This window comes from Bison bison, unplaced genomic scaffold, assembly GCF_000754665.1.
Source record: "Bison bison bison isolate TAMUID 2011002044 unplaced genomic scaffold, Bison_UMD1.0 scf7180017854252, whole genome shotgun sequence".
Classification (NCBI taxonomy): Eukaryota; Metazoa; Chordata; class Mammalia; order Artiodactyla; family Bovidae; genus Bison; species Bison bison.
In genome coordinates this window covers 3,431,163-3,439,878 of record NW_011484825.1, presented here as the reverse complement: position 1 = coordinate 3,439,878, position 8,716 = coordinate 3,431,163, and positions in this window count along the sequence as shown.

Sequence of the window (8,716 nt, the reverse complement as noted above, 5' to 3'; positions counted from 1 at the left end):
TTCTCCAATGCATGAAAGTGAAAAGTCAAAGTGAAGTCACTCAGTTGTGTCTGACTCTTAGCAACCTCATGGACTGCAGCCTACCAGGCTCCTCCGTCCATGGGATTTTCCAGGCAAGAGTACTAGAGCGGGGTGCCATTGCCTTCTATTACTACCCAAGCTAAATAAAAAATCCTAGGCCAGGAGTACAGCCAAAACAACAGATAGCATTTTAGTACTTCTAGATTCAGCAGCAGCAGATTAATTTTCTATTATAGTAAGAGGCAAGTTTAATCCTTTAAAACACATTCTAATGAGTTTTCAGAGAGGGTGTAAGATGTTGAAGGAGACCATTTCTTCTACCTATGAATGAAAAATACTCTCTGCAGTATCAGTAAACAAGGCATGAAGCAGCCGTCAAGCCACTGCATCCACCCCCTACCCCATGGTGAGCCCCAAGGGAATGCAGGATGGGGACAAAATGGGCTATCCGCTGCCAAGCCCTCGACAACTGCAGCCACCCTGCAGGGGTGAGGGAACTCAGGATGCGAAAGAAAAGGATGCAGGCCCTAGATAGCTAAGGTGAATATCAAAAGAATGATTTCAAGACTCTTACATATTCCGATACACAGAAGAGTGCTAAATTCATGAACTCAAGATGTCTGATTTTCTTTAATTAACAATAATCTTTTGAAGTTTAGACAACCCTCTCTTTGTGGTAAAAACTCCTATATATCCTGACTCCTGCCTTACCTCTTCAAAGCAGTCACTCAGAGCTATTTGAGAATCTGTCTCCCCAACATTAAGTCCTAAAAAATCCATAGAATATAATCCTCCACTTCTAGATTGTATATATGTTTTTAGCCAACATAACCTAACCATAAAATTAAAAAAAAAAGGATAAGTAAGCTAAAAACAATGAAATAAAGTAAATTACAGTTTCTAAAAACCCGCCAGAGTAGCTGAGGGAACAAAAAGCCCAAGTAAACTAAATTTCATAAAGAGACAATATCTAGGTAAGAAAGATCCACATCTAGTTTCATTCCTAATAAAATGGCAGAAAAAGAGTAAATGTACCATAAATGGGAGTAAAGGAAAAAAGATCAACATTAAAAAAATAAATAAATAAAATAAAACCAAAAAAAAAACTTTCAATGTCTCTGTTTTATCGGCATGATGTCTTACAGTTCAAAAGAGTCAAATTCACAGAAAAAGTCTCTGTTCACCTGAACTTCTTTCCCCTGGGTCCTTGGGTGTCTATACAACCTCAGAATAACCATGGCTGGGCACAGGTAAATCCTTTCTATTTGGGCCAGCCCTTCATGTGCCCAAAGCAGTGAACTGCATCTGGGATTAGGGCATGAAAGCTGAGAAAGAATCTTGGGGAACTTTAGGCATTATTTCATTCTTGGCATCAACTCATGGAAGATGGGGGACAATGATGGAGGGAGAAGAAAAATCTCCTGTGGTGATGAAATTAGAAAGGGGATGAAGAGGGAAAACAATTCCTCAGAGGCTGAAAACATCTGTGACCACAGAAAAAATAAATAAACAAAAATAGAGAGAGAGAGGAAACTCTTCCAAGGTAAGGAAACATGTTAATAGGCTAAAGTAGAGAGCGCCCAAGTCTTGCTGTAAAGGGGCAAGATAATGTGACCAATGATTTAGAAAACAAAATCAGTAGAAGCAACCACCGTGAGTTAAGCAAGCAATTATGGTCAAGCAAGAAAATCACACGTCAGAAACTTAAGTATTCTGAATAAAAGTGGATAAACATAAGGAAGGCTGAACTGAAATAGCTGTTGACTGATTGCAAAAAGAAACAAATGGAAGAAAAAAAGGCAAAATTATCTTGAAAATAAAGAATGACTTAAAGGGAAACCCAGGGAGAGCATATTTTACCAAAAGGGGCACTGATGCTAGGAATTAGAAGAAACCCAAATAAATGAAATCAAAGGAAGAAGTAGGTAAAAATTATAGTTACTGTAATTGATTATAGAAGATAGGCAATGGATAGTCAATATATATATTACATGATTCTTTGAAGAGAAAAAAGCATAATAACATAAACAAAACTAACAGAACCAAAATCTAAGAAACTCCAGAAATTAAAAAAAAAAAATTCATCATTAAAAGAGAAGCAACTGGCCCTAAAATGTTCAAAAGAAAACGCTTACCTCATAGTAAGTATTACACAAACTAAAACAGTAGTGAAATGCTATGTCATACCCCTCAATTTGGCAAAAATTTGTGTTTGACAATATCTCTGTTGGAAAGACTAGAAAGAGATATTCTCATATATCTGGTCTGAGTACAAAATGTACATGTATGATGTTTGAAAACGTCCCAATATCTCAAAAAATTTTGTTCTCTTATTCAATAATCTCATTTCTAGGAATCTCTACTAAAGATACATCTTCAGAAATAAAATAGGCACAAGATTATTCACTGTAGCATTATTTCTAATGGTAAGATATTTTAAACAACTCCAATGTCTGTTCACAGGGGACAGAAAAACAATGGAATATTATAACATCCTAAAAAATAGACACATAAATATGGAAATGAATCAAGGGGGTTTTCTGTATCCTGTTTTGTAGTGATCTCCAAGAAAAAGAGGACTTCCCAGGTGGCACAGTGATAAAAAGAATCTGCCTGCCATTGCAGGAGACACAAGAGACCTGGGTTTGATCCCTGGGTGGGGAAGGTCCTCTGGATTAGGAAATGGCACCCTACTCCAGTGGCTTGCCTGGGAAATTCCATGGACAGAGGAGCCTGGTGGGCTACAGTCGATGAGGTGGCAAAGAGTCAGAAATGGCTGAATGACTGAATGTGTGTGCATATATTCAGTGTGGCAAAAGGGGTCAGAGAGTGGCATGCAAATAACAAATTTACTTACTAGGCCTACTGTTAATATACTACTGACTATATTAGACTATATTAACTATAGGGCAATGCCAAAGAAAGTTCAAACTCCATATAATTGTGCTCATTTCACATGCTAGCAAGGTCATGCTCAAAATCCCTCAAGCTGGGCTTCAATATTATGTGTATCAAGAACTTCCAGCTGTACAAGCTGGATTTAGAAAAGGCAGAGGAACAAGAGATCAAATTGCCAACATCTGGTGAATCTTTGAAAAAGCAAGAGAGTTCCAGAAAAACAACTATTTCTGCTTTATTTACTATGCTAGAGCCTTTGACTGTGTGGATCACAATATACTGTGGAAATTCTTCAAGAGATGGGAATACCAGACCATCCTGACCTGCTTCCTGAGAAATCTGCATGCAGGTCAAGAATAACCAGTCCATGGAACAATGGACTGGTTCAAAATTAGGAAAGGAGTACGTCAAGGCTGTGTATTGTCACCTTGCTTATATAACTTACATGCAGAGTATATCACACAAAATGCCAGGCTGGATGAATCACAAGCTGAAATAAGATTTTCTGGAGAAAAATCAACAACCTCAGATATGCAGATGATACCACCTTAGTGACCAAAAGGGAAGAGGAACTAAAGAGACTCTTAATGAGGTGAATGAGGATAGTGAAAAAGCTGGCTTAAAATTCAACATTCATAAAACTAAGATCATGGCATCCAGTCCCATCACTTCATGGGAAATAGATGGGGGGGGAAGTGGAAACAGTGACATTTTTTTATTTTGGGGGGCTCCAAAATCACTGCAGACAGTGACTGCAGTTCTGAAATTAAAAGATGCTTGCTCCTGGGAAGAAAAGCTATGACAAACCTAGACAGGGTATTAAAACATACAGACATCACTTTGCCAACAATAGTCTGTATAGTCAAAGCTATGGTTTTTCCAATAGTCATTTATGCATGTGAGAGTCGGACCATAAAGAAGGTTGAATGCCGAAGAACTGATGCTTTTGTACTGTGGTGCTGGAGAAGACTCTTGAGAGTCCCTTGGACAGTAAGGGAATCAAAGTAGTCAATCTTAAAGGAATTCAACCTTGAATATTCATTCAAAGGACTGATGCTGAAACTGAAGCTCCAATACTTTGGCTGCTTGATGTGAAGAGCTGACTCATTGGAAAAGACCCTGATGCTGGGAAAGACTGAGGGCAGGAGAAGAAGGGGACTGAGGGCAGGAGAAGAAGGGGACAACAGAGGATGAGATGACTGGATGGCATCACTGACTCAAGGGACATGAGTTTGAGCAAACTCTGGGAGAGAGTGAAGGACAGGGAAGCCTGGCATGCTGTAGTTCATGGGTTGGCAAAGAGTAGGACATGACTTAGTTACTGAACAGCAGCATGCAGTTAGAATTAATTTTTAAATCTCACAGTATAACACAAACTAGCAAATTTTTAAATATTATTGGGCAAAACAGTTTTTAGTGTCAGGGAAAAGACATATAAATTTGCTAGCATCATTTACTGAAACAGCCTTGTAGGAATAGCATATGGAAGACCTGCAGTTCAGATCCTGGCTGATTCCAAGCAGCGAGGATGGAGGGTGAACTGGGGACTCCCAGCTGTGCCTGAAAAACCACATGGGGTTCTAAGGAAAAGACACAGAAGCCAACTTAGAGGGTCACTTTCTGGCTAAATTTGACGTTGTTTCAGCCTAAAGAGAAAAATGACACTTGGGTTTAAAATATTGAAAGAATAAAAAATATGGTAATAAAACAAAAGAGGGAAACACACACTCCTTTTGTGTGATGGCAATCACGTTTGCCATCAGTTGTAGCGATTGTTATACCAATGTGTTAATATGAAAATTAGTAATAAAATGTAGTTAAACATTACCCCATTTTTTTTAAAAAAGAAAAGATTATATGTTCATATTCTGCTGTTGTGGCAAATTCTTTCCTCAGAAGAATACTTGCTAATATATGGGATGAATATGATACAAAAACATTATTTTGAAATCCCCCCAAAACCATCCTCCCTGGAGGCTCAGACGGTAAAGAGTCTGCCTGCAATGCAACAGACCTGGGTTTGATCCCTGGGTTGGACAGATCCCCCGGAGAAGGAAATGGCAACCAACTCCAGTATTCTGGCCTGCAAAATATCATGGACAAAGGATCCTGGAGCGTTGTGGTCCATGGGGTTGCAAAGAGCTGGCCATAACTGAGTAACTAATACACACACCTAAAACTCATTCTTCCAGAAAATGATGAATGCTAAAATCAGTAGTCTCATGGCACCAAAGAATCATCCTACAATTTATTTGCTAATATCCAAGAGAAAAATAAACCTTCTCAAGGAAATAATCTGCCAACTGTACTTTCACAAAGTTGTCAAACTTAGAATCACTAAAATTGACACAATCTGACAATATATTCCTCCTGATACGATGCAAAATACACAGATTGCTTTTCAAGTTTTTTTTTGCCAAAGGTAAAATATCAAGCCTTTAGATACAACTTACATTTTACAAGATAAAGGAGATGGAAAAACAAGTTAACACGTTCCACAAGGAATGAATCTGACAAAGAATATAAAAAATCCTATCGGACAACTGGCCTGCTTTCTTCAAAAAGTCAGTGACCAGGGAAAATGAGGTATTGTAGATTAGAAAAGACTAAAAAATACCTAATAAATATGACACACGAACTTAACTTTGTTTTACTCTCTGGTTTTGAAAAATATTCTATCGGATTTTTTTGAGGCAAAGGAGGAAATTTAAGCACTAGCACTTGCATTAGCTAATATTAGAAAATTATTATATTTTAATTGAGATGCTACTGATGTGAGGAACATTATTTTTAGAAGAAACTTGAGGATCTTATAAACCATCATGAGTTGTGTGGTTTACTTTCCATCTTTCAACTGGTTGAAAGATTAGATAGATAATAAAGATACAAAAAAGGATAAATGAATAGAGTAGTGATTATGAGTAAATATTATTAAATACAATTACTTTTCAAATGAGATAATTATTACTATTCTTAATATCTTAAAAGTCTTTGAATATTTGTACATTTTCATAATAAAGGTTTCATTATGATTACCTCTAATGGAAATATCTCTAGAGGAGAAATTAAATCTTCTTTGAATGATATTCAAATGAGAATGGCTTTCTGGTTAGCCTGGCTGTAGTCAGCTGACTAAACAATGTTCATTCTCTCCATCTTTTTGATATTAGAAAGTAGAAATTGTGTCCTACTGGAAACTCCCTTTGCAAATTGAGGAAACCGGTGTGGGTAAGCAAAGTTATTTGGTAGGGCACCCTAGAAAGCCCTTTAATTTTTTTTTATTCTTGTTTTGTTTCAATTGGAAGGTTAGCTCAATGATGAAAAGAAGGTTTGGCTATACTAATTCATGAGGAAACTTGCCAAGGATTGTGGACTAAAAGACAGAAGATACACAATCCCCTTGTGTGTGTGTGTGAATATTTTACTGTTGCACTTAATTTAATGAGAGAAAAATAAATATTTGGTGTTCATACTACTGTAGCTTTAAGGTTTCTATTATTTTCAGTTGAAACCTAACAAATACAGTCTTTATAAAATTTTTCCTATCCAGATTCTGGTTGTAGCTCTGTAAAGAACATTTGCATGGCTATCTGTTGTAGCCTGATGATGGTCTTTAAATGATATCCATGTTGCCTTATGTGGCAGAAAAAAGACTTTGTAGATGTACTTAAATTAAGAATCATGAAATGGGGAGACTCTCCTGAGTTACTAGGTGAACTTTTAATGAAATCACATGCATTCATAATCCCTCTCACAAAGAGAGAGAGTCAGAGAGTAAACAGAGAAGAGAAGGAAATGTGACCAGGAAGACAGACATTGGATTGATGCTCGCAAAGCCAAGGAATCCTTGGAGTCACCAGAAGCTGGAAGAAGCAAGAAATGGGTTCTTCTATACAGCCTGCCAAGGGGAGAACCCAGATCAGAACTTCCATTTCAGTCCAGTGAAACTGATAATGGGCCTCTGGCCTCTAGATTAGTGAGAACATAAATTTCCGTTGTTTAAGCCATGGTGTTTGTAGTAAATTTGTTGCAGCAGCCACCAGAAGCTAATACAATATTTCCACATGTAGAAGCAGTTAGTTTCATGCTTTTTTTTTTCTTTTTCACATTTATGGCATCTCAACTGGATTGTATTCTACATTCTGACTAAATGCTCACATTACACCTTGCATTCAGTTCAGTTCAGTCGCTCAGTCGTGTCCGACTCTTTGCGACCCCGTGAATCACAGCATGCCAGGGCTCCCTATCCATCACCAACTCCCAGAGTTCACTCAAACTCACGTCCATCGAGTCAGTGATGACATCCAGCCAACTCATCCTCTGTCACCCCCTTCTCCTCATGCCCCCAATCCCTCCAAGCATTAAAGTCTTTTCCAATGAGTCAACTTTTTGCATGAAGTGGCCAAAGTACTGGAGTTTCAGCTTTAGCATCATTCCTTCCAAAGGACACCCAGGACCGATCTCCTTTAAAATGGACTGGTTGGATCTCCTTGCAGTCCAAGGGACACTCAAGAGTCTTCTCCAACACCACAGTTCAAAAGCATCAATTCTTCGACACTCAGCCTTCTTCAAACTCCAGTTCTCACATGCATACATGACTAGTGGAAAAACCATAGCCTTGAATAGATGGACCTTTGTTGGCAAAGTAGTCTCTGCTTTTGAATATGCTATCTAGGTTTGTCATAACTTTGCTTCCAAGGAGTAAGTGTCTTTTAATTTCATGGCTGCAGTCACCATCTGCCGTGATTTTGGAGCACAGAAAAATAAAGTTTGACACTGTTTCCACTGTTTCCCATCTATTTCCCATGAAGTGATGGGACCAGATGCCATGATCTTAATTTTCTGAATGTTGAGCTTTAAGCCAACTTTTTCACTCTCTTCTTTCACTTTCATCAAGAGGCTTTTTAGTTCCTCTTCACTTTCTGCCATAAGGGTGGTGTCATCTGCATATCTGAGGTTATTGATATTTCTCCCAGCAATCTTGATTCCAGCTTGTGCTTCTTTAAGCCCAGCATTTCTCATTATGTACTCTGCATATAAGTTAAATAAGCAGGGTGATAATATATCAGCCTTGACATACTCCTTTTCCTATTTAGAACCAGTCGTTGTTCCATGTCCAGTTCTAACTGTTGCTTCCTGAGCTGCATATAGGTTTCTCAAGAGGCAGATCAGGTGGTCTGGTAGTCCCATCTCTTTCAGAATTTTCCACAGTTTATTGTGATCCACACAGTCAAAGGCTTTGGAATAGTCAATAAAGCAGAAACAGATATTTTTCTGGAACTCTCCTGCTTTTTCCATGATCCAGTGGATGTTGGCAATTTGATCTCTGGTTCCTCTGCCTTTTCTAAAACCAGCTTGAAAATCTGGAAGTTCACGGTTCACGTATTGCTGAAGCCTGGCTTGGAGAATTTTGAGCATTACTTTACTAGCATGTGAGATGAGTGCAATCGTGCAGTAGTTTGAGCATTCTTTGGCATTGCCTTTCTTTGGGATTGGAATGAAAACTGACCTTTTCCAGTCCTGTGACCACTGCTGAGTTTTCCAAATTTGCTGGCATATTGAGTGCCGCACTTTCACAGCATCATCTTTCAGCATTTTAAAGACACGTTCTAAGGCCTTAGAAAGCATCACTACGAACAAAGGTGGTGGAGGTGATAGCATTCCAGTTGAGCTCTTTCAAATCCTGAAAAACATCTATTTCTGCTTTATTGACTTTGCCAAAGCTTTTGACTATGTGGATCACAATAAACTGTGGAAAATTCTGAAAGAGATGGGACTACCAGACCACCTGACCTGC